A 27,883-nucleotide genomic window follows, 5' to 3' on the forward strand; every position below is an offset into this window, starting at 1 on the left:
TGTATCGCTAAGGTCAACAGATCAGCAAAATAATTGGGGGTATTGGTAATCCCAGCAATATTGTTCAAGCAGATGAGTATACCATCTTTAAGACACGCACCTCTCAGAGGTTGGAAGGGTTCAAAAAATAGTACTTGATATATGGTTCCAGAAGTGATTATACGAACGATCACCTCAATATTGACAGTCGGCATTGTGTCTGAGGTCTTCAAGGAAGTAATATTCTGCAGTATTGCCTGTATGACTGGCTTTGAACACAGTCTCTGTTTAAGTGATGAAGCATCATCTCCTGACATTTCTGTTATTGTAGTGTGGATGCTTAAGGGTTTCACAGTAGGAGTTACGAATATTTTCAACAATTCATTATAATACTTGCTCTTGTCAAGAATGTCTTCCTTTATGGATATTTTACTGAAATGAAGGAAAACCTGAAGGTAAATTTGAAGTGTGACTGAGCCATTTTGGAAGTCCTGGTCTAGAAATTCCAATATTTTCAACCATGTACTAAACTTGAGGTCTGCTTGAGTAATCTGATGCTGCTGATAGATATTTGAGATGATGCAGTCCTTGAAGACTGTTTCATTGAACACCTCACCCATTTTAACAATCCTTGTTTCTTCCAGAGGTGTTTTGGGAGATGTCATCAGTGCATCATCTAAGTTGACCAGTTCATCAGGATTACCATTGCAATTTGCAATGTACCTCCTTACTGTATCATAGTACCCCATAATTCACAAATCTGCAAAGAAACAAACTCTTACTGATTCACAAATATCAAATAATATCTACAGATCTTCCTCATAAGATAGAAAAATTGATGTACCAAAGAATAATAACGAAATTACAATGAGAAGTCGTAACTATGCAATTGAATATTTAAACTAATTAAAGACTATTCAAATCTTTTAATGATCGACAGTTTTTCAGCGGCTCTTGAAATTTAACTTCTTTTTTAATAGTTTCAGCTTTTTTGACTGCACACCTTGTTTCCACCCCAAAGGGTGTTTGTAAATTTAAAGTAAATCGTCCATAATTATCTCGGGGTGGTAAATTAACAACTCCTTTTTGATTATAGGATATATTATTAGCTTTTAAATATTTTACTACAGTTTCAGAATTAACTTTATATCTGTTCTTCGAACAGGGAATTAATAGAGTTAGATAAAAAATTATAAGATGTAAAGATGTTAAAAGTTTAATAAATTCATAAGGTGTAATTGGCTTGGTCGTGTTTTTTTTATTTATTATTAATTTTTTTATGGTAGAGTATTGTAAATTATTGAAGATTTTTTTTATTTCAAAGCTGCTTCAAGCCGTTTTACTTTCTCTGGATAAGTTAGCCTTCGTTTGTTGGTGGATTTTGAAACTCCATTCAGGTTTTGAGTAACAACACTACCAAATAATTTTAATTCTTCCTTTGTTGTATTACAATCTTTATTAATTTGTGTTTTCTTTGGATGTTCGTTTAAAATACCATTTAATGAATATCTTCCCAATTTATCTCTTGGAATAATAATACCAAATATGCGTTTTTCATAAGATATATTATGCTTTTTAATATAATTATCAATTGTTTTTACACTAATTTTATATGTTTCAGCAAATTCTTTTTTACTTCTGTTTTGAAAGTCCCACTGCTTTAAATACTCGACTATTTGTGTAGAATCCATTTATTTATTTTAAAAAAAGGTAATTGGTAAGGCAATGTGTAAACAGAAAGGTAACTGGAATGGAATTAGGTAAACAGAAAAAGTAGTGCAGATTAGAGAGTTCAACGTCAGAAAATGGGGCTCGGTGGGGCTTGCCTTAATGGATTTTTCTCGTAAGGCATGAGCCCCATTTTCTGGCAGTGTTGCCAGCTGCTTACTCGAAAAAATCACCAAGATTTTTTTTTTGGGTCTAACCTAGCCTAAAAACAAGGAGCTGGCAATCTTGCTTGAGGCTCGCCTTAATGGTTTGCTCTTGTAAGGCATAAGCTCTATTTTCTTGCAGTGTTGCCAATATTTTACTTGAAAAAATCACCAAGGTTTTTTTTTTTGGTCTAACCTAGCCTAAAGCAAGGAGCTGGCAACCTTGCTTGAGGCTTGCCTTACAGTGCATAAAGCAAGAAGCTGGCAACCTTGCTTGAGGCTTGCCTTACAGTGCATAAAGCAAAGTTGCCAACCTACTGGTACTTTTGCCATAGCCTTTTACAAAAAAGAGAGAGGAGAGAGAGAGGGAAGAGTTAAACAACCGACAGCTGCCAACACCCACCTACAGCCTTTTTTTTTCTTGGTCTAACCTAGCCTAAAGCAAGGAGCTGGCAACTTTGCTTGAGGCTTGCCTTACAGTGCATAAAGCAATTTTTGCCAACCTACACACACTAAACAAGGAGAGCCGGCAACAAACACGCACTGCCGTAAAAGAGAGAGAGATGGGTGGATGGCAACACAGTATGTGTGTGCGTGTGTGCGTATAATATGTAGCATTATTAACTAGAGTGTGTTGGCAATTTACTTACAACTAAAAAAAATAGAGATGCCAACTTTGCTGTAAGATGAAAAGAGAGAGAGAGAGAGATTTATGGCTGGCAACAGTGGTGAGCGATGTCCTCCCTCTTCTGTGCAATATGATATTATGATGTTACTGTAGTTTTTGACGGGGATTACGAGTTAACTAAAAAAAACCTGCAACTAGAGAGAGTTGCCAACACACACACGCTATTGTAAGAGAGATGGATGACTGGGAGGGGCAGCATTTCTGGCTATTCACAGTGGCGGATGTACTTCCTGTTTTTTTAAAAGCTAACAATAATGATGGAATTTCATGCTGACAGAGCGGATTTCTACTAGTCCACGTTGTTAACCTACATATTACTCCTCGACTAATAAAACTAGAAGCTCGAGGGCATTAACATTAGACTGTCACAGACTTTCACATTACCCATCACTGATGCCACCAGAACCAAGTTTCCTGCTTCTATTCATAAACCAAAAAAAAAAAAAAGACGGGGGGGAAGAGAGACATGTACACGCTTCCGTCGCCATTTTATAACAACTAGGGGGAGTGGGGTGGGAGGTGGACATGTAACGGGAGATCACACAAGCGAGCTTCCTCTATTCTGACTAATAAAGCATCATTCTACTCTGTGAGCTGCAAGGAGAACATTGTGAGCTGCAAGAAGAACATTGTGATTGTGATTGAAATTAACTAACGTGAGTAAATTTGTTTGTTAGCTTGCATGAGTTGGCTTTGTGTTATATAAATAGGTAGTGTTGCTTCTGTGAGTTGATTCTGTAATAGCCAAACAAATGTAAAGGAATTGTAGATAAAAGGTAAAACTCTCTACAAAAACCAAACAATTCTTAAGCATATTGTGGAAGAAATATATACTCGCAAAACACGCAAAAAGAGAGAGAGAAAGTATACAAGTTTTAAGTGTGTTGCATGTATCTCTCTTCTTTTTTTCTTGCTTTTTTTTATATATATATTTATTACATATTACTATATACACCAAGCATATGCAAAATAGCAATATGCGGGGTGTAAGAGGACGACTTTCTGGTAAGACGCCCAACAGTTAACCTCACTTCCACGTAGTACACCCTGGACTGTAGAGTAACGAGGCTCTGGCGTCTGGCAGACCAGTATAATTTTGCGTGTTAGCATGTTTTTTTTGTGCGTTTGATATTTAGTGGAGGTACATAGTGTTTCGAATTTTATTATTATTTAGTTTTATACACAGAAAAGATATTAAACATAAAATTAAATAAAATATATCTAATTATGTTTTTTTATCACAACAAGCATTCACAAAAAAATAACAATAATGTGGTTTAAAGTTTTTTAACGTAATTGCCACGTAAACAAAATGGTCGACTTGCAATGAGTGTGTCAAAGTTTTTTTAAGCCTAATTGCTACGTAAACAAAATGGCCGACTTGCAATGACCGTGTCAAATATGAATAGATTGAGAGATGGAAAGAGAAGTTAAATATGCTTAAATAAAGTGCTCCTTTGTGCATAGCACCATACCATAAAAGCATATAGGAAGACTGCCATGTTTATGCATGGAACTTAAATATACATATAAAATTAAAATATTTGGTGCTGACCACATCACACATTGCTGACTTTGCATTGTACTTTCCTATATTCACATATGCACAGTAAAACTAATCGGGACTAGGCCTACAGTTTTTTTTAAAGTAGGATCCGAACCACTATGTACTTTTATCGGGTTCGAACCTAGGACCTCTTGATTACAAGGCAACAACACAACCACCGCACTTTCGAGCCCTAGTGAATATGTAGGAAAAAACAACGGTATATACATAATCCAAAGTTGCGTGGTTCTAGGCCCCATAGGAACCAAGAAAATCAATGTCTTGGAAAAACATCTTAAGATATTTGTCTTAATCTTTAAGAAAGTCGACTTCCGGTCTGTCAAGATGTTACTTCCGGTCTGTCAAGAAAATTTTCTTAAGATATTTGTCTTAAGATGTTTTCCAAGACATTGATTTTCTTGGTTCCCAATTGACCTAGGATGATGATTTTAGGTTTGTTGGATAGGATTTGACGAAAACTATACGACTAGCAAATAAAATCGATTCCACCCCCTCAAGTTTCGAAAATATAGACAATTTTTTTTATTTTTTGAGAAACTTGATTTGCTGGCTTAGTTTTTACCCTATTTCGAAAATTTTAATGACATTTGATAAAAAATTGAATGTACTCTACAACCTATTGGAAACATAATGATTAGTGCTTACTGTTTTCGAGTTATTTTAAATTTAAATTTCAAGATGCGATTTCTAAGTTGTTTTGTAACTCGTAAACTAGGGGTCGTAGAAAACCCATTCTTGTTTTATCTGCTATTGTCCGACAAATACTATAAACACAAATAATGTTTATTGTTTGATTTAAAAAAAATTGAAAATAACTTTGTTTTCTGAAAATAAAAAATGTGTGTATGGAAAAAAAATACGAGTGTGTAATTTTTTATGATGTATGTTTGCATGTAAAAATAAGTATACCTGAAAGTTTTAGAATTTCAAAATAGCTATATATATATATTTGCTATTATATCAGCCGAAACAATAGAATATATATAAACAAGTACATTTTTATAGTTTCATACCTCTACTAGATTGGTAGAAAAATATACTAATGGGCAATAAAATCTAAAGAAGATTTGTGTCTAGCAAAAATAAGCTAAATAGAATTACACATGCATACAATATTTATTGTGCTTTTTTCTATCTACAATCATATTTTTCTTATATATTTTTTAAATTTTTTTACAGGGTTGATTAAAGCACATATTTGAGGAAAACAACGCCACCCATATATAAATAAACCCCTCAAACTAACACTAATTAGAATTAGCCTACAAAATTTTTCTCATAAGGCATTTTTTTGTAAACACTCTACCACCAACAGATCACATATAAATAAACATACCCCCAAAAAAATGCGCTCCATGAAAAGTTGTCCTGTGTGCAAGAGAACCATATCAAGCAAACGTTTTGCAAGACATTGTCGTACCTGCGTGCCAGGCAAGCATTTGGCTGCCACTGAACTATGTTCCGGATGCAATAAACAGATTACAATTGCGTATGCCAAGAAGCATAAGCTTAATTGTCTAAGCAAAAATACATCTGGGGCCCAGCCTTCGACCTCCACCAAGAGGAAGGCAGAAGCAGCCTCCATCAATGCACCATCCGCCAAACGTGTCAAGCCTGTGGCGAAAGCGAACCAGACTGCTTTCGAGCGGTTGTTAGAGGACTTTGTCCTCACTTCGGAGGGCTCATGCGACGTGCGTAGCTTTTTGGAGAACGTGCAAGCCAAAATTATTTCCATCCTCGGTGATGCGCTTGCAACGCACTCCACCAAATTCTACGCATCGCTACGTTGCCAGTACAAGAAGCCGTCTGATGAAATTTACAGCTTCTGCCACAACACCAAGGCGAAGATGCTGCATCTGGCGGATGTCGACAACCTCGAGGTCATCTACAACCAGTTTGCCGATGAGCTGGTGGCAAAACAAGAAGAACATCAAGCTAAAGGCTCGGGGGGTTCGCTGTGTGGCGAGCCTCACGAACTGTGCGTCAAACTTTGTAAGTTCGTGCCTCTCTCCGCCTCCAGCTACGTCCCCTTACCACCTACCATTGTGGCAAAGAAGGCTGTCCTGAACATTCAGAACAGTGACGCCAAGTGCTTCGTATGGTGTGTTCTGGCAGCGTTGCACCCAGTTGAGCCAAAAAATAATCCAAAACGCGTTACCCACTACCTACCCTACGAGGCAGAGCTGGAAGTTGCGATGGTTGGGATCGACTATCCCGTAGAGGTCCCAGATATTCGAAAGTTCGAGGCTCGTGCGCGGTTGGCTATCAACGTTTACGGTCTCACTGACAAAAATGCGGTGTACCCTATTTGCGTGAGCGACGTAGACAACAATGATGCTCGAGAAATCCATCTCCTACTTATCAAGAACGAGACCCATCACCACTACACCCTCATTCGCTCGCTCTCTCGGCTGGTGTCGAGCCAAAAAAGCAAGCATCATGGTAGCATAGAAGTTTGTCGAAGGTGTCTGATCACTTTTGACAATCAAAAACAGCAGGATTATCAGCACATCAGAGGTCCCAACATCGCTGCAGAGAAGCTCGCTCGCCACATGCCCTACTGTAGTAACAACGAGCCGGGTGTGGCAGTCTTACCCGAATCTGGCGTCGTGGAGCGTTTCCGCATGCACGGTGCCATGGTGGAGCACCCCGCTATCATCATCGCGGATTTCGAGGCCTTCCTCAAACCCCTGTCCACTTGCGATCCCGATCCCGAAGTTTCCTCCACCACCCCTTACCAACTCCACGAGGCATCCAGTTTCGCATACGTTGTGGTGCGACGTGACCAGCACATCGCCCCCGAGCCCTACGTGTACCGTGGCCCCGACGCAGCCAAACACTTCCTCGAGAGGATGGTTGTCGAGGCCAACGAGATAGGGAAGGTACTGTTGGCCCCCAAGTCTATGCTCCCACTGTCTCCCGACGATCAACGTAGACACGACGAGGCCATCGCTTGCCCTGTCTGCGTCAAGGAGTACACCGCCAACAACCGTAAAGTCCAACACCATGATCACTTTAACGGTAGGTATGTTGGTCCATGGTGCAACGGATGCAACCTCATGGCCCGGGACCCGCGCTTCATCCCTGTGTTTTTTCATAATGGTTCGGGATACGACTTCCACCATCTGGTGCCTCACTTTGGGTACGACGACATGCGAATCAACGTCCTGGCGCAGAACGAGGAGCGTTACATTAGCTTGAGCAAGTGGGTGCGAATCTCAGGATTACACTCTACCGTCGAGCTTCGCTTCCTCGACTCCCTGAGGTTCCTCCCGACCAGCCTCGATGCTCTCGCAGGGAAGCTTAGCGACGAGCAAATGCTCATTACCTCCGGAAACTTTCCGAACTTGGACGCCGGCCTCTTCAAGCGTAAGGGGGTCTATCCCTACGAATACATCACAGACCCTTCCAAGTTCGCAGAGACGTCGCTACCTCCTCGAGCAAACTTCTATAGCAAGCTGCGAGGCTCGAACATCACCGACGAGGAATATCACCACGCCCAGTCCATGTGGCGCGAGCTGGGCTGTCGAACTCTCGGGGACTACCACGACGCCTACCTCAGACTTGATGTGACGCTCCTCGCCGACGTGTTCCAGACGTTCCGTGCGACTGCAATAAAGTTCTACCAGCTGGACCCTGCCTACTTCTATAGTCTCCCCGGACTGGCGTGGTGAGCCATGTTTCTGGTAACGAAGATCGAGCTGGAGCTTCTTTCCGATTATGACATGGTGCTGTTTGTGGAACGTGCCGTGCGGGGTGGAATGGTCCAGGTGTCGCAGCGACACTCGCGCGCCAACAATCACCACATGGCCACCGGCTACGACCCCTCACAACCGTCCAGCTACATCATGTACACGGACGTCAATAACCTCTACGGACACTCCATGATGCAGCCACTCCCCTTTAGAGACTTCGAGTGGGCTGACCCCTCCAACTTCGACATCGAAAGCTTCGACGATTCAGAACATGGGTTCTTCGCCGAGGTTGATCTGCAATTCTCCGAGAAGCTGCAGGATTTGTTCAGCGATCTCCCCCCTGCACCCGAGTTCAAGTGTCCACCCGATTCCAACCAGAAGAAGCTCGTCATGGATTTCGAGCCCAAGAAGAATTACGTCCAACACTACCAGAATCTCCGGTGGTTGATGCAGCGAGGGGTCGCGGTCCACGCAGTTCACCGCATCCTCAAGTTCGAGCATTCTCCGTGGTTGCGTCCATATATTGAAGTCAACACCAAACACCGCACCGCAGCCACGTCCGAGCTTGATAAGGATTTCTTCAAGCTTATGAACAATGCGGTGTTCGGGAAAACCATGGAGAATGTACGGAATCGTGTAGATGTGAGGCTAATATCAAACAAAGCACAATGTCGCAGGCTCGTAGCAAACCCGTTATTCAAATCGAGGACCATTTATAACGAACAGCTTGCTCTGGTGCATATGAGGAAGAGCGAGGTGAAGCTCAACAAGCCAATTTATGTTGGCGCCTCAGTATTAGACCTGAGCAAGCTGCACATGTTTCAAATATATTATGGGAAACTACGCCAGCACTATAACGACAATATTAGCCTACTCTACACGGACACGGACAGCTTGGTGTACCACGTTCGCACGGACGACGCGTACGGGGATATAGCCACAGTTCCATCTTTGGTTAACCTTTTCGACACCTCGGGCTATGCCCAGCAAAACAAGTACGGTATCCTGCCCCGCAACAAGAAGGTGCCTGGCAAACTCAAAGACGAGAAGGACGGTGATGTAATTCTCGAGTTTGCAGGTCCTCGCGCCAAGGCCTATGCCATCAAAGCCGAGGGCAGCGTTACCAAGAAGGCCAAGGGTGTCGGCAGACAGGTGGTTCGGGAGCATCTCACATTCGAGGAATTCGTCGATTGCCTCAAGACCAGGTCGTCGGTTCTAAGAGCAGAACAGCGCATCCAGAGCGTCGACCATGTGTTGACCACAAACAAAGTTAGAAAAATTGCCCTGGATCCCGACGACGACAAGAGGTGCGTTCTCGAGTGTGGTATTCACACATTGCCGTGGGGGCACTATCGCTTAGCAGAAAGCAAAACCTGCAACATATGTCCATCTTCAACAGAAGATTCATAAAAACAAAACAAAACAAAAAAAACCACTTTGACTGTCATTACAAAAAAAACTTTGACTGTATTCTTAAATAACCAGCATGCCTATGAATTTGTTCGGTTTCAAAAAACAGATCATTATGGAAACCATACCAGATCATGAAGTCTTACCTTCCGTGTTACCTAAACTCAACGGTCTGTTGATCATTCACCTCAACAGCATTTGGACGAAACTGAATGACGATGTGGGCAAGATGTTTTATGTTTTTAATAACAATTTACATTTCTACGAAATTCCGATCGACGGGAAACTTCAAATCACCGTGAATCCGGAAAACGCAGGCGAAATCAAAATTTCTACCGGCAAGAACATTTTTCGAATCAAGCACGACAAGATGCTTTCTAACATTACGTACGATGTGTCTGCAGGAGATTATTTTTACATGGAACTCCACGGAGATTACGACAAACTTATTCCTCTCTTCGTAGAATTACGAATCGTTTATCCTATTATAAATAACCGTTAACCAAAAATGCCTAACGACATTTTCGGCAACACCAAGCGTGTAGACCACGCAGAAGAGATTCTCATGTTGGACATTCGAGTTAAGAAGTTGAGGACCGATTTGATCGCTTTGCAGGAAACCTTAAACAAAAGTTTAGAGTCGGAAATCGCTACGCTCCAAACGCAATGTCTCGACCCCATTCTGAAAATCGATTCCGAACTGAAGACGCTGATAAAAAATTATGTCGACGTACCTTCTTACGACAACGTTCAAAATATACAGTTGAGCGTGGATTCGCTTCAAAATGATTTGGCCAAATTACAGCAATTTCAATCGAAAAATGAAGATTTGGAAAAATTGAAACTCGAAATCGAAGAACGAACTTCCGCAATAGAAAAGAATTTCTCAGAACTTCAAACCGTGGTGAACGATATTGATGTAGAACGCTTGCACGTCGTCGTTTCCAAATTACAAGAAGAATTCACCGGCACGTTGGAAGAAATTAAATCCAAGTTGCAGACTTTGGAAGATACCATGACGAACCTACCATCGTCGGACGAACTGCAGGTCATCGGTAAAAGCGTCGCGAACATAAAAATTCAATTGGAGGCCTATCGAGATTTCGAACACATTCAAACCACCATCGCTACGCTTCAGGCGTCCTTGGAATTGATCAACGAAGAAATTAAAAATATTCACGCTGAAGCGAGAGCGTTGACGAGCATTCAAGACACGTTGAGCACGGTTCAGCAGAAGATCGAATATTTAGAAAATTTGAACGTCGAATCCAATCTTGCTCATTTTCATCACGTACTGGACAACATACAGGGTGACTTGGAATCGTTACGGACGAGCGTGCCTTCGAGCGAAGATTTGGAAAAATTGAAAACGGCGGTGACGGCACTATCCGATTCGAGCGACATCAAAAGCTCATTGAGCGATCTCGAGAGTAGGGTGGCCAATCTCCCTACCTCCAAAGAATTGCACGCTTTGAAAAGAAACATATCTCGAATGCTGAAACGACTAGAAACGGAAACGGCGAACGTGGAACAGATTCGAGACGAAATTACTTCGCTGGTGTCGACGCTGCCCACTTCGCAGAGCGTCGCCGACCTTCACACGCAGTTTACAGAGATGCGAAGCATCGTGAACGATCTTACCGAGAAGAGCTCGAAATTGAATCAAGTCGAGAACCTTCAGAATATTGTCGTCAACATCAGAGATCAAGTTGGAGTGCTGGAATCCACGCAGGAATCGACGCTGGCCTCTTTCGGTGCCAAGTTGCAAGAACTCAACGAAAACTACAAGCAGTTGAACGTGGAAGTGAAAATCAAACCGTCGTTGTCTGCCGTAACGGATACCATAGTCGAGCATTTGCTGCCCATCGAAAATAAACTCGGACACGTTCACAGTAATCTGCTCGGCGTCGACACTAAATTCGCTAAACTGCATTCTCTGCAAGCCATCGAAATCAACAGCGTACCCAATCAACAGAGAATCTCCACGTTCGTCGAAGGTAACAAACTGTACATGTTGCATCCTTATCATCCGTACTACAAGTTTCTCCTCGATGGCACGATTCAGATAAACGAATTTTCGTACTGGTCTCACGGTAGAAAAGCTAGCGTTCCCACCATGACCTTGATATCGAATCGTGGTGTCCAGAAAGCAGGAAACATTCCTCTGGCACGTTGGAACGAAACGCGCAACATATATGAAATACACGAAGACGAAGATCTTACCGTTTTCGACGTGAGTGCCGGCGATAAGCTGATCATTCAAAACACGAGCGAAGTGCCACCCTCTTTGAATCCCATCACGCTTGTGCTTCTCTTGAAACGTAATCTCTAAAAAAATGTCTAGGCAAGCCATCGTCGAAGAATTGCATAAACCTGCACGCCGTAACTACGAACGTTTGGCTGTGGTAACCAAGGGCATCGACGACCTCTGGCAAAGTGACCTCGTGGAGATGAGTAGCGGCAATTTGAAAAACGTACATAAATTGAACAAGGGCAACAAGTATCTTCTCACCGTCATAGACACGTTTTCGAAATTCGCATGGGCTCTACCTTTGAAAGCCAAAACGGGAACATGCGTCACGGAAGCATTCAAGACAATTTTTCGCGAAAGCGGCGGCAGACAACCACGGTTTCTGCAAACGGACAACGGTAAAGAATTTTACAACGCCGTATTCCAAAAGTTTATTCAAAAACACAAGATTCAACATTATTCGACCTTCAGTCACATCAAAGCCAGCATCGTGGAAAGATTCAATCGAACCTTGAAAACACACATGTGGAAACGATTCACGCTTCGGGGAAATTACAAATGGGTCGACATCCTGCCGGAACTCGTCGACACCTATAATGAAACGGTACACAGAACGATAGGCATGAAGCCAGTTGACGTTACCAAGTCTGACGAGCAGCGTTTAATTTCTACCGTTTACTGTCCAAAGTACACACCCACGACAAAAAAAGCTAAATACAAAATTGGAGACCAGGTGAGGATCAGCAAATTCAAACGCACCTTCGAGAAGGGATTCACAAAAAATTGGAGCACGGAACTCTTTACGGTGGTTCGAGTTCTACCCGGAAACCGACACACGTATATAATAAAAGATAGTAGCGGCGAGATTTTGAAAGGAAGATTTTACGAAGAGGAACTCTCTAAAACGAAACACCCCGACACGTACCTCATCGAAAAAGTATTGCGTAGGAAAGGTGACAAACTTTTGGTCAAATGGCTGGGACTTCCGGAAAAGAGTTGGATCGACGCGAACGAAGTGATCTTGTAAGTACGTGGAACGTGGTGAAGCGTCTACCAGATCCGGAAAGTCAAACGAGAAAAAAAAAAAGAACGGTGAGTTGCTTCCCGACAGCATCCGCTGTCTGATCGTAGGTCCTTCGGGGTGTGGGAAAACGACACTGCTCGTGGACAATTTTCTCCTCGCACCGAATTGGTTAGATTGGAAGAACAGGCACCTGTACGTGTTCTCGAAAAGTTTGGAGCAATCCAAATACCAGCAACTGATGAAACTGTACGATGGTCTGGACATTGCAACGTTCGCCTCGGAAATAAAACCACTCGACGATTGTCGTGAAAATTCAGTCGTTGTGTTCGACGACGCCATCCTGGAAAATCAAAATGAAATTCGCAACTTTTTCACGCAAGGTCGTCACAAAGGAATGGATTGCTTCTACCTAGCTCAAACGTTTTCCAAAATTCCAAAACAGTTAGTACGCGACAACGCTAATTTCATATGTTTGTTTCGTCAAGATCACACCAACCTCAAGCACGCGTACGATGACTACGTAGGTGGAGACATGAACTACAATCAATTTTCGGAACGCTGCTGCTCTACTTGCTGGAACGGTGACGATTTCGGATTCGCAACGATCGACATGACGAGGAAACCCAACGACGGAAAATACAGAAACAAAATCAACGATTTTCTAAACGTTGCAACGTTGTGAGAAACGACGTGTATAAATAACGTCATGACGAAACGAAAAATCGAAGACGAAAATCTCAAGCTTCGCGATTACCTCACGAAACGCTTCAAAGGTTGGAAATCCGAGAATCGCGGATTCTACGAAGAGAAGAAACGTCAGGATCAACCTGTGATCGATGCCATCAGCGGTCTAGGTAAAGAAATTAAAAGTGTCACGGAACAAAATAAAAATTTGATCAACGAACTCGTACCGCTCGCAGCTAAAAGTTACGCTGTACCCACGCCCATTTCGAGCATTCCTTCGACCCCGTTCGAACTGAAGGACGCACCGGCACGACGTCGAGCCATAGGCAGCACGTCTTCGGATAAAATCGAGTTGGGACCTTTGGCACGAGACTACCTGAGCACGGGGAAATTCGACAAGGATGAAGTGTTCGGATTGTATCCCAGCATGGAAACCAGCGAAGGCGGCGGTGTGGTGTGGAAGATTGGGAAATCGAAGGTGACCTTCGAAGGCAACGACATTAAAGTCAATTTAGGCGACAAGGATAGTTGGAACAGGTATCCGGGTACGGTGGGACTGTGGGAACTCGTCGCCAAAAAGCAGCCGAAAGATTACACCGACGAAGATTACCAAAGTTACAAGGAAATTCTGATCATGACGGATGCCTTGTACCAGAACAACGACGCCTCGCAGAATAGGGTGAAATCGAGCAGCGGCGAGAAGTACAGGAATCTCATCAAACCGATTTGGAACCAGGTCAAAACAGGCAGCGGCGTCAAACGCTACAACACGTTACCCAAAGAATTCGTTTGGGTGGACGACGTTAGGAAACTCGTGGACCGATTGTTGGTGATAGCCGGCGAAGAGAATGCAGGCAATCGTAATTTCTACAACGAGAAGGTTGGCATCGTGGACATGATCAGCACGAAACTTTCCAACTTCATCGTGAACGACGACAAGGGCATAGGTTACCTGATCAAAATCATCAACACGCTGCCTCCGAGATTCTGGAACGTGGCCGAAGGAAAGGGACTCGTGAACGACATCATCAACAAGTTACCTTTTGAGATGCATTTACCTGGCTACCAGTACTGCGGACCGGATACCAAACTCGAGAAAAGATTGGAGAGAGGAGACAAGGGTGTGAATCCGTTGGACGCGGCATGCAAAGATCACGACATCGCCTACAACACCACGCAGACGGATCTGGACGCACGTCACGAAGCAGACAAAAAATTGGAACATGCAGCTTTCGAAAGGTTTGTGAGCAGAGACGCATCGTTGGGTGAACGGGTCGCCGCACTGGGTACCACCATCGCCATGAACACAAAACAAAAATTGGGGTGGGGTATATAAATAACATCCAGTAAAAAAAAAAACATAGCTTGCATAACTGATTTGCCGCACGAACTACTATCTAAAATATTCAAAAAAGTAGTTAACGGAGATGTTAATAAACTTGTGATCATAGCTAAAACGACGCCGGCATTTCGCATCCCTTGTGAAATAGTTCTCAAGGACCGTCTTCGGGAGATCAGTGGAATGAGGTGCGGTGATCTCGACACTCTTCTGTCGGCCGCGGGGAAAAAATTGAACGAGAGGTTGGACGAACTGCACGAGGCGAGGCAGAGGAGAAGACGGTATACTGATGATTGGCGTAAGTCCAAACAGGAAACTGAAGAAATCATCACGCACATCATCGCGTTCTCCGAAGCACGAACTTTCTTCCTCTGTTAAAAAAATCTTCGATACAAATCGTAAAAAAAAAATATATATAAATAACACACATCGTGAAAAAAAAATAATCTTCGGTATATATAAATAACACACATCGTGAAAAAAAAAAAATTTCTCTAACACGCACACTGAAAATTTCTCTTCTTCGATATGGCAACTGAAAAAATAAGTGACCTCCAAGCATTAAAACAAATGCTAAATTTGTCAGTCGAGTATGTAAAAATTCAGGAATTGGAAGTCGACAAACCTTACACGATAACTTCCGGTTCAATCGTTTCTACCCAGTATGGTCCCAAGGTGTGTCTGTTGCTCAACGGACAATACAGTCTATTTTTACCAGATCGATACGCTATCATGTTATCCGACGAGAAGCTAGCTATCTTAATCGAGAACAAAACTCGAATCGTGTACAAGAGGACAAAGGAACTTCTTGGTAAGAAAACAAAGCATGTAATAGAATTTGTGTAACGGGGCTACGCGGAGTATATATAAAATAACATCCATTGAAAAAAAATCTCAGAACATTTATATATAAATAACATACCGTGAAAAAATAACACATAGAGCATCAACATGAAGCCCAAGGGTGTCGTATACCAGATACCATATTCGAATCTAAAAAATCTAGGTGCCCTCGATGGGTTACTTACCAAGAAACAACGTGAGAAGAAACGTTCTTGCTTGTCGAAAGGACACGGAATGAAATTGCTGCTCAGCACACCTCAATTGAAAAGATTGCAGCGTTCGCGGAAACAGCAAAAGATCGGAGGTTTCATATTCAGCATCCCGGCCATCCTGGCAGCATTGGGGGCCGTTGGAAGTTTGGCCGGCGGAAGTGCCGCCATCGCGAAAACCTTCATCGACTCGAAGAAGAACAAGGCGGAATTGGAAGAACAGAAACGTCACAACCTGGCCATGGAGAAGAAAGGGGGGAAGGGCGTGATGAAGAAGTTTAAAAAAAAGAAACAACAGCACTCACCAACCGAGACATTGAATCTCTGATCGAACCGTTACAAATCAAGCACTTCAGAGGAGTTTTCATGTCCGACTCGTTACCTTCAAGCGTTAAAAGAAGAGAATGCGGAGTAGTCAACTTGGACGGTCAAGAAAATCCAGGCACGCATTGGATATGTTACCACAAAAATGATGATAAAGCATTCGTTTTCGATTCTTTCGGAGGTGTTCCACCTACAAATTTAATTCATTATCTGAAAACGAGCAAAACCTCTATATACTACAACGACGAACGCATTCAAAATTTCGGAGACGTGAACTGCGGTCATCTCTGCCTCTCCGTGCTCGCGTTTCTCTCTAAAATAAATAACCCTACGATCGAGGATTTCCAGAAAGCATTGTGGAACCTCAAACAGCATCACTAGGATGGGCGTGTTCCATCTCACGAGCGAATCTTCAATCTTGAAACTCACGCTGCACGACGACATCGTCTATCCTAAATCCGTGGCTCTGCGTGCATTCTACAGCATGTACCTCATACCTAACGTCACGCAGCACAACAACAAAATTAGCGTCGGAAGCGAACACATCGTCGTCACGCCAGGACAATACAATCTTTCCACTTTGCAAGCTCAATTACCCAAAGGCACATACCTTTCTCAAAATTCGGTCACGCACAGAGTGGAAATCCTATCCGCGACGGAGACCGTGGACCTGGGCACCATGGGAGAACTTTTAGGTTTCGAGAACGACACCAAACTCGAAGCTGGCATCAAGCACGTAGCAACCAACATTCCTAAATTCTTGGCCATAGAGACTCTGAACGTACACTGTAACGTGGCCGAAGGTATGATCACGAAATCTTCAGACGGATTGTTAGGAAGTCACAAGCAGACGGGAATCATAGCCACTTTCAAACCAAGTTCCGAGTTCATGGAACCGATCATCTACACGCCCTCTTCGCCGATCTATTTTCCAGTATGTCGCAACCGCATAGACGACATAGAGTTGGTGGTGACGAACGAGAAAGGAGACGTGGTGGATTTCGCAGGTGCCACTACGACGGCCATCGTGGAGATCAACATATAATAAATAACCATACATGTAAAATGGAGCAAATCGAAAGTTACGAATTGCAATCTTTCCCCCCCAACCGTCGCACGTTCGCCAATCTCAACGAGGCGAACAGGGAGATCGAATACGACGTGGACGTAGGCGATGGGTTCGTTCATCCTCACAGAGCGGACCTCTACCTTCAATTCGACGTGGTGAAGAAAGAAAGCGGAGACGCGTTTCCCGCAGCAGCAAACTTGATACTCGTGGACAACTTCGTGCCTCACCTGTTCTCGCAGGTAGAGGTGAGGAAACACAACACCGTCATCGACAGAATAGATTATCCAGGCATTACGTCGACGGCGGTGGGAACGTTGAAATTATCCAAAACGGACGCAGCGTACTACCAGGCCGGGGGATTCGAAGCCGGGACCAAAATATCGACGAGAAGTCACACGGTGCTCTTTCCCATGCGTCTGCTGCCCGGTTTCTTCTCGGACTACAAGGAGATCATGTGGAAGGGGGGACTGAGGATCACGTTTCGAAGAGCGGCCAACGACAACGACGCACTGATGCGATACGCTACTTTCTTTTACGGCAGTGCGTGTTTGTTGCCGGCTCTCCTTGTTTAGTGTGTGTAGGTTGGCAAAAATTGCTTTATGCACTGTAAGGCAAGCCTCAAGCAAAGTTGCCAGCTCCTTGCTTTAGGCTAGGTTAGACCAAGAAAAAAAAAAGGCTGTAGGTGGGTGTTGGCAGCTGTCGGTTGTTTAACTCTTCCCTCTCTCTCTCCTCTCTCTTTTTTGTAAAAGGCTATGGCAAAAGTACCAGTAGGTTGGCAACTTTGCTTTATGCACTGTAAGGCAAGCCTCAAGCAAGGTTGCCAGCTTCTTGCTTTATGCACTGTAAGGCAAGCCTCAAGCAAGGTTGCCAGCTCCTTGCTTTAGGCTAGGTTAGACCCAAAAAAAAAACCTTGGTGATTTTTTCAAGTAAAATATTGGCAACACTGCAAGAAAATAGAGCTTATGCCTTACAAGAGCAAACCATTAAGGCGAGCCTCAAGCAAGATTGCCAGCTCCTTGTTTTTAGGCTAGGTTAGACCCAAAAAAAAATCTTGGTGATTTTTTCGAGTAAGCAGCTGGCAACACTGCCAGAAAATGGGGCTCATGCCTTACGAGAAAAATCCATTAAGGCAAGCCCCACCGAGCCCCATTTTCTGACGTTGAACTCTCTAATCTGCACTACTAGAAAAGCAAAAGGTAAGGAAATCGGAACGGTAATAGGAATAGTAATTGGCAAGGTAATAGGAACAGCTATAGGAATAGTAACTGGTAATTGGTAATCGGTAAAAGGAAAAATAAAAAAAAATTATCTTACTAAATGGCAAACCAAATAACTCTAAAAACATTTCATGACACAGTTAAAAGTGTTCAAGATTTATCTAAAATCAATTTTAATGATATTTTAGCGTTTAGTAATAATAAGTTGACTACTAAAACGGCGAAACAATATAATGGTTTGATGAACGAATTAATTGATAAAATAGATAGTTTAGATGTTACAGATGAACAAAAACAACACTTCCGTTCATTATTTGTTATTTTATTTTCCAAAATGTGTGAATCAGATTGTAAACGGATAATGTTAAGTGCTTCAATTCAAAAGAATAAAAAGTATAAGGATATAATTAATAAATTAGAAGAGGCATACCAAAAAGAACGTGATGAACATAATGCTCTAGCAAAGAAGTACAACGAGAAACAAAAAGAAGCAAAAGTTAGTATTCCAGGCATATCACTGTCATTAACTTCAAGAGAAAGTAAAACACTTAAACCAGACGAATGTGTTCAATTAATGAATGAAATTGATGTAGATGAAGAAGAATTAGATAAAAAATTTAAAAGAATTTCTATTCCTGAAGATTATAAAAATAAAGTAAGCAGAGCTTATGTAAAAGCATCCAATGAAGGAAATCATTATTTACAGAAACAAAGCAATAAAAAATGTTAAGAGTTCGTCTTTGATCAGCAAAGATGATTTGCCTAAAACTTCAAACTTAAATAAACCTTAGAGTATTTATTGTTATTCTTGTTTTTATTATAATTATTTTATTTATAATTATAATGCACGCGCACTTTACTAAGTCCTTCGAACACTTTGTGGCTTAGCCCAATTTTCTAAATTGAAAAAATATTGGGTATAAATAAATGAATCAAGTTGATTCAATACAAATCGCTGAATTTCAAAGAAGAGTGCAAGGTTTATACAGATCCGAAGATTCTGCAAAAAATGAGTTAGAAAGAATAATAATTAGAAATATGAATGCTCAATTTAAAGAACACGAGAATAAAATTAAAACTTTAGCCAAAATGGATTTATTGAAAATATCTTTTCCTAAATAAATGGATGACATTCGATGTTCTGTTTGTTTACTATTTAAACATCCAGATGAATTTTACAACTGCAAACATACTGATCGAAGATGTAAACAATGTAAAATCTACACAAATTGTGAGCGTTTGCTATGTGAATGTGGTAAATATTATACTAAAACACTCTATAAAAGACACCTGCAATCAAATTTACACAAAAGGGGAATAGGTGTTTATTGAATAATTTTTTTTATAATAAATTGGTTGTCTTAAAATGGAACAACGTTTAAATAAACTTAAACTACCAGAGTTATATAATATTGCTAAAGAACTAAAAATACAATACATTACAAGATATAAAAAATCTGATTTAATAAGAGAAATTATTAAGCAATATAAAAGAATCAAAAGAGAAAAAGAAAATAAGAAAATCAACGATGTATTTCCTTTTGATGAAAGTATAATAGCTCCTCAAAAGAAAAAGAGAGTCAAACAAATAAAATGTGATGCGGTGATTGGTACATCACCAAATGGCGAAGCCGTGCTTTGTGGAAAGTATATTAAAGAAACTAGACTTCAGCTTCATAAAGCAAAACATAATCCTGAACCTGATTTTATTTTAGTTGAAGTTGCTTTTAAAGGTAGGTTATTAACTTATCAACATAACAATAAAGAAGGAGATTCTGATTTGTCTTACTATATGAACTCAATTAAGGATAAAGCAAATAATCTTATTAAAAATGCTTTAGATATGCATAAAAACATTAAAATTAATTTAGAGTTAGAATGTGATTTTAAAAATTTAGAACAAGAAATGGTTCATAAGTTTCAGTTACCCAATGTAATAATAAGAGGAGAAAATGATTTAATTAATTTCTGGGATATACAAAGAGATCTATTTATAGACAGATGTGATGAATTAGAAGCCAAAGGATCAGGTTGGACTTTAAGCAGAATAAACAATTTAAGAATTAATATTAATAAATATAAACCATTAAGCGGATCATCACATAAAGATTTACCCAAATTAATTAAGGATAAACAGCCTTGTATTAATATTAGAAACAAAGATAATAAGTGTTTTAAATATTCAGTTTCATGTGCATTAAAAAAACCCAAAAAAAGATCCACAAAGATGGTCACATTATGTGCAACAGAGCTGCACATCAGTGACTCTTGATAGGCCACAATACAAAGATTTATTAAATTTTAATGGAATTGAATTTCCAGTTAAAATTCAAGACATTCCTAAATTTGAAAAATTAAATAAACTTAACATAACGGTATTTGGGTTTGAAGATAAAGAACAAGTATTTTATCCATTATACCATAACAAGAAACAAGAATATAATAAAAATATTGATCTACTTTATTTTGAAATCATTATTGTTGGATTAAAAATTTAAGTCGTTTATTGAATAATCAATTAGAAATTAATAGAGATAAAAAATATTTCTGTAGAAGATGTTTAAATTATAGTTCTAGAAGAGAAGAAGCTGTTAAGAAACATCAAGTAATATGTAATAACAATGAAACCTGTTTACCTGTTATGCCTAAATCTAACATAGAAAATGGAATAGAAATTAAACCTAAAATATCATTTAAAAATATTCAAAGAATGTTGAGGCATCCGTATGTAATTTATTCCGATTTTGAATCCATTCTAAAACCAATTCAAAGCTGTGAACCAAATCCAGAAAATTCGTATACTCAAAAAACTCAACTCCATATTCCTTGTAGTTATGGACTTTATATTAAGAGTGTTTACGAAAACATTACAAATCCTATAAAAATTTATAGAGGAGAAAATGCTGATAAAAGATTTATAAAACAGATTACAGTCCAAGCCAAAAGGATCTATAAACTATTAAAGGAAAATGAAACTATGACAGATGTAAATTGGGATGAGCACATGAAGGCTAAAATATGCTATCTATGCAAAAAAGAGTTTACCAAACAAAATCAGAAAGTCAGAGAACACGATCACTATAGCTCAAAGTACAGAGGTGCGGCCTGTAGAAATTGTAATTTAAAATATAGACGGCCATTGTTTATTCCAATTCTGTTCCATAATTTAAGTTCTTATGATTGTCATCTATTTGTCAGAAACCTGGGAGAGGACAGTGCAGAGGCTCAGGCCAAAGGCATTAAGAGTAATCTTAAATTAATTGCAGACAATGAAGAAAAATACATTTCATTTAGTAAAGTTTTAAGAATGGCTGATGGTGGTTATATTGAATTAAGATTTATAGATTTGTTTAGATTCCTAGCAAGCAGTTTAGATGCTCTATCATCCAACTTAGAATCGAAACAATTAAGAGAAACTTTAAAATATTTTCCACAGAATGTTTTAGATGCTTTATTCAGAAAGCAAGGATCAAAGGTATTATGATTTTGGGTGAAAAGTTGCCCCTTAAATTTAGGTGCGCTCGAAGCCACATTTTGCTATCTACTTACAGGCTACAGGTTCAAGTGCTAGAGCCTCGTTAGTCTGCAACAATGCAGACCAGAGTCTGCTATGTGTAAGCGAGGTTGTCATTTGGATGTCTTTGGAAAGGGTCACTTCCTACATCCACAAAAATGCATTGCTATTCAAAATATTGAGGAGAATAGAGTAATAAAAAAACAATTTTATACACAAGAGCCCAGAAAACCACATACCACTTTCACTATGGGTCTTCACAAAAGAATACATGATTCCATTCTCAGTAATAGCAGGTGTAAAAATTTTAATTTTTAAAAATGCATCTATGTATTACCACGCAATGAACAAATAAAGTATGACTTACTTTTAAACATGCCACCATTTGTTCAAGTATAAAATTATCTTTACCTTAACACTCGACTTCCTCTTGCGCCCCTTTTCTGCAGACGACAGGTATTCCTTGAGAAATCCTGGAAATCTTCTAGCTTGTCTACACACGAATAGCACACAAACTTTGGCAAACTGTCATCCTCTGTAACCTGAGATGGAGAAAATTGAATTCATAAGTAGGGTTGGAGCATGGGTATTTACAAACTGTGTAGGTAAATAATAGGTATTTATGAAAATGTTATTTGCCTACCCCAAAAGTAGATATTTACAAATTGCATATTAAATGTCAGACTTCGATACTCCAATTACTTGTGGTTACTTTTGCTATAGATAGGGTTATAGGAAATGGATATCTTAAAATACATAAGAAAATAAACCACCAAGTGAAAAATGTTGGTTTCACTATAAGAAAAATGTGACCCTTTTGGGTACTAATCTGATATTCCCCGGACAGATTTCTTCATTTTTACAGAAGAAACTACTTATGGTAATAAGTTCCTGTAGCATTGTCTAACATCTGGAAGGTGTTTTGTGTGATAGCGAAAATTCATGTTCTTTGTTGAAAATTAATTCTCTGACAGAGAATAGCCTTTGGCGCATACCCTTTCGTACATCATCACGCATCGTGACTGTGTTTTGTTCATGTTCATTGGGTATCCAGTGTTTCAAACTGTCTGTGTTAGCAACAAAAGTTAGAAACAAAACGTGTCGTGGTGAAATTTGTACCGGGTGCGGAACATCCTGTGGATTTTTTAATTGAACATGGGATCTTGAAGAAAGGAAAGGAATGTCCAAAATGTGGCAGTGAATGTAAGCTACTCATTTGAAGGAATGGGCTGTGGGTATATGCGTGTTCAAAGAGAGTCCAGGGACGTGAGAAGTTACAGTTTAAAAGAGTTCCATGTAGATTTGAACAGAAAACAGATTTTTTCAAATTTAAAAGTTTAGGGCCCATTTGGGGGCAGGTGACTCCGGCCAATTTCTAACATGCTTTTAACAGGGACTCTATAGAGAAAGTCAGGTAGCCAGAGTTGAGGCAGGGCCACGGTAGTGGTAGGTCAATTACCCCAGGGGTGGAGCCCGGAATCTGTGGGAAATTTGGACTCAAAAATTTCAAATGAAAATATTTTTTTTTGTTCAAATTTCCCACCAATTCCGGGACGGATAGCCCCAAAAATCATTCATGGAAAGCCCCACGAATCATTACAATTTTCTTCGTAAAACAATGTGAAAAACTTTTTAAAAATATTAGATCAGATGAGCTTTTTTCATGAGTATTTCTTGGGTTCTGAAGGTTGAAACATTGCATAACGAATGAAAATCAGCAAAACACAAGCACGACGTGCGATAATCTAGGAAGGTGTACGCACCATATTGTGTCTCAGGCAAGCGAAAAGAAAGAAAGAAAGAAGTACTCGTAATGTGAAAAATTGCAATTACTTTTATTAAAAGAACTTGAATACACCTTAAAGAATGTTCCGCGAAGCAGATAGGTAAGTACGAATGTCAAAAGAAGAAGTTATAGGTGACCGGGGAATACCAAATTTTTACCCATATATTCCTATAGCCCCATGTAGTTGGCTGCACTTTTTGACTAGATTTGACTCTGTTTGCACCTTAGCGTCTAGTTGGTTGCACGGTGCAACACCGAGTCGTCTAGTTCATTGATTTGGAGTCAAGTAGTGTATTTGTTGTCTGCACCGGTAACGGTTCCGATTGTTTTATAATTTCGGAAATTATCCGATAATACCCGAGCACCTCTCACTCGTTTATTTAATTAATTTTAGCATTGATACTTACCTATTCAGCATTGCGGAAGATTCTTTAAGGTGAGGTTATGCCTTTTTCTATAAAATAGTGTCAACTATTCATATTACGAGTCATTATTTGTCTTCCTTGTTCTGCTTAGGTAACAGACAATATGGCATGCACTCGTCATGGATCATCGGGCATCTGCTTGTGTTTTGTCGATTTAGAGTGGGTATGCAGTGTTTCAACCTTCTTAACCAAAAAAATACCTACTTTCATGTTCATTATGTTATCACAAACCATTGACGGATAGCCCCAAAAAAAACATTCACGATAGCCCCACAAACCATTGATGGATAGCCCCACGAACCAATGATGGATAGCCCCAAAAACCATTCACGATAGCCCCACGAACCATTCCCAGCAAGGTTAGGTTAGGTTGGGTTAGGTAAGCATAGTTTAAAAAAAATCTCGTAAAAAAAGGCACGTTTGAAAACAATGGCGAGACCGTGTGACTTTTGATGCTCATGCCATCTGCACACACATAATGGAAACAACGGCATAATGATACAGAAAATGCAAGTTCCTTACTTAAAAAGCGATTATTTCTTCTTCTGCAGCATTGGTAAAGTTTTCAGTTTCCGCGAAAGAAAATACGGTAACAGTTTCATACATCGGAGACACATTTCTTCAATTTTACACAAGAAACTACTTACGGAAATGAGGTTTTCAAAGGTTTACAACGTTCGTCAAGGTATTTTCTTTCATCTGGAATATATTTAACCGGGAAATCATTCATTTTTCAAGAGAAATATCACAGCAACGCACAATTGATGTTGCTTTCATTTGCTTGCCCTACAACAACCGGATGCTGCGTACATTTGATGACGTCAGCCCCTGTCAGTGTTTCAACCCCTTTTTTTTTTACTATGCTTGCCTAACCCAACCAAACCTAACCTAACCTTTTTGGAAATGGTTTGTGGGGCTATCCGTCAGCTACCCGTGCATAATGTATAATTTCCACTGGTGACGAACACGATAGTAGGTATTTTTCGGTGAAGAAGGTTGAAACACTGCATAACCACAACGTGAGTCAAGATGTGCCCACCATACTATGTGTTCCGGAAGCGAAGAAAGGAATTAAAAAAAAGCACTCGGAATGTGAAAAATTGAGTTTGTTTTCGTGTAAAAAGCATAATGGCACCTCGAACTGTGTTCCACAATACACAATTGGTAAGTACGAACCATGTGAAACACAAACTATGCTATTTTAATATGTCTCCGATCTATGAAACTGTTACCGAAAATACCTCCAAGAACTTCGACAATCCTACGGAAACTGATTTCAGTAAATAGTTTCTCCTGTAAATTTGAAGAAATCCGTTCGGGCGATATCGGATATTTACCATGATTTCTCCTAGCACAAAGACTAATTATCGTAGAATTTTGGAAATCATTGTCACACGAAATTTGAACCTTCCTTAAAGTAATGAGGGTACCATTATAGTATGGGGGAAACACCTATGAAACATATATTTCGGACTTTTTTACATTGCTAACGTACTATTTTGGAATGCGGAACATTTCCTAAAGTGAAATAATGCATCTCAATGTCTATTTCTTAGATTTACAAGTACTTACTGTTACTTGTTATTTCGATTCTGTAACACATTATGGCGGGCGATAGCGTACTGGTTCAGGGCACATTGTGGAAGTGTTTTGTCGATTTATGCAGTGTTGCAACCTCGTTCACCAGAAAATACCTGCCCGGATTTGAAATTATGCTAATACGTCACAAACCATTGACGTTAGCCTCACAAACCATTGACGTTAGCCCCAAAAACCGGTAAATTTTTACTATCCTTTGGACACCTATAACCTCGTGAGTTTCGTCAATTTTTGATATTTGTACTTACCTATCTGCTTCGCGGATCATTTTTTAATGTGTATTCACATTTTTTTGATCAATTTTTTTTTTTTTTTAAAAAAAAGTGTTTTTGTAACTGAAGAACGTACGTTTCCGCAAATGGTTTGTGGGGCTATGTGAGAATGGTGTGTGGGGCTACGCATATTTTTTTCGAAACCAATTTTTAACTATTGTAACCTATTGTGATCCTACCTAACCTAACCTTACCGGAAATGGTTCGTCGGGCTATGCGTCAATGGTTGAATTTCCGCTATGAAACATTCCCACATCACACAAAACACCTTCCAGATGTTAGACAATACTACAGGAACTTATTACGGTAAGTAGTTTCTTCTGTAGAAATGAAGAAGTCTGTCCGAAGGATAGTAAACTAGCTAGTACCAAGGAAATGTTCCCCGTGCATTTAGCATCGTGCCACAAAGGCAGGGCGTAGTGCCCTGCATATTCCAGATCTCGGGCATTTTGGATGTGATGTGATCAGCAACACACTCTGGCCGCCTTTATTCCAAAGGTTTGCCAAAGGCTAGGTGAGCCCCCAAAATATTGTTAAAGGTATATATTATCCAAGCTTCATGAACTAATAAATGAAAAGTGATGCTTACAAATAATAAAATATACTCACAATGAGGGATAGACAATTTAATATTTTCCTTTGAATATCTCGTCTTTGTCCTTCATCTAGGCAGATGTTCAGTTTCGAACTAGTGTTTGTCAAGCAAAGCCGACATAAATTATGGTAATCCTCCCCTATTTCTGTCTGCTTATAAAAATTTGTACAATTGGGTTGTATTAATACGCATGCGCGAGATCCATGCATTTCGCGAGACGGAAGATGTACAACGTTGCCAGTTTTCTTTGCAGCGTCTTACGCTGGCATTAGGGGTGTGTAGATGGCAGTACTCATATTAATGAGCAATTGCACATTCCAATATCTACCGGTATCGTGGGTATTTCTTGGTGCAGAATTTTTGAAATCCCGATATTCCCTGCATTCGGGATGTGAAAAATTCGCCATTTCCGGACTAAGTCGGGAAATTTTCCGGAAAGGAAGTGGTAGACATTTCCCGAACTTCTATAAATCTCGAATTGTACACGTCATTTTTACCTTAAGTCATTGTTTTTGCATTTCTGGAATAAAAACTAACAATTTCCGATAATTTTCAAACACTTGATTTTAAAACGACCGTTCGGCATTTCTCGACTGCTTAGGATAACGAAAAGTCGGGAAATCATTTCCCGATTTCGGGATCGGAACGGAAATTTTTTCCCCCGATATCCGGGTCACAACTTTTCGGGATCCCGTACACAGCATTTACATCATTTGAGGAATGTGCGGTATTCCGAAAAGTCGGGACTGGGATCGCGAATAAAATATATCTACAATTTCACTATTCGAATTACGTTAATTCTTTCTAGATATCTCAGGGAGGCAAATGCCCTCCCCCCCCTGCGGTCACCTATGCATAATGTGGACTTTAATCAATCAACCATGCATGCTAACGGGTAGATATTAGAATGTGCAATTGCTCATTAATGACGCATTAGCTTGTGAATGGCTAGACCTAAGTGGGAAACGAAAATATGCTGGCAGCACCCCTGTTCAATCCCTACGCTTTTGATGGCCAATTGTTCTCCCATTTAAATACATAGGGAATAGCGTGCTTCTATTACATTAAATTGCAAGTTTAATTTCATCTTAACTTTAGAAATTATTTCAGATCATGATAGACGATTAATCAGTGCTGTGACACTAAGAATTTTAATGAGACAATTGTCAACAGAACAGACATCGGAACTAAAAAAAAGCCTTAAATTTTTCACAATTTAAGTGCTCTATTCATGTGAATCTGGTAAATAATAATACATAATACTTCCACGCGACTGTATTTTTATTTTTATAGTTATTATTTCATAACTAACTCTTTTTTTTAACGTGATATCATACTTTTCTATCATGGCTACTAAATATGGTTTTCTATTTTATACATGCACATTTATCGAGAAAAGTTATTACCAAAAATATTGTATACTCTGTTTCATGTCTTGCAATCTCTACCGCTTTCTTATTTACAGGAACTATAATTTTAAAATTGTTGTAACCAAAGAAATAAAGGACGAAAATAGGAGGGA

The 27,883-nt window shown here is 40.1% G+C and overlaps 1 protein-coding gene across 1 annotated transcript in view; it reads right to left on the minus strand.

Moving 5' to 3' along the window:
- Nucleotides 1–26,520, minus strand: part of LOC145996279 (uncharacterized) — a 174,456-nt gene extending 147,936 nt beyond the window's left edge. The window contains exons 1-2 of the mRNA XM_083132706.1: nt 26,376–26,520; nt 22,096–22,226 (exon numbers count right to left, since the gene is read on the minus strand). The gene's annotated coding sequence lies outside the window, so the exon portion shown is untranslated. The remainder of the gene's footprint in view (nt 1–22,095; nt 22,227–26,375) is intronic.
- Between the last annotated feature and the right edge of the window lie 1,363 nt (nt 26,521–27,883).

This window comes from Lepisma saccharinum, chromosome 12, assembly GCF_977018435.1.
Source record: "Lepisma saccharinum chromosome 12, izLepSacc3.1, whole genome shotgun sequence".
In the NCBI taxonomy this organism is placed as follows: domain Eukaryota; kingdom Metazoa; phylum Arthropoda; class Insecta; order Zygentoma; family Lepismatidae; genus Lepisma; species Lepisma saccharinum.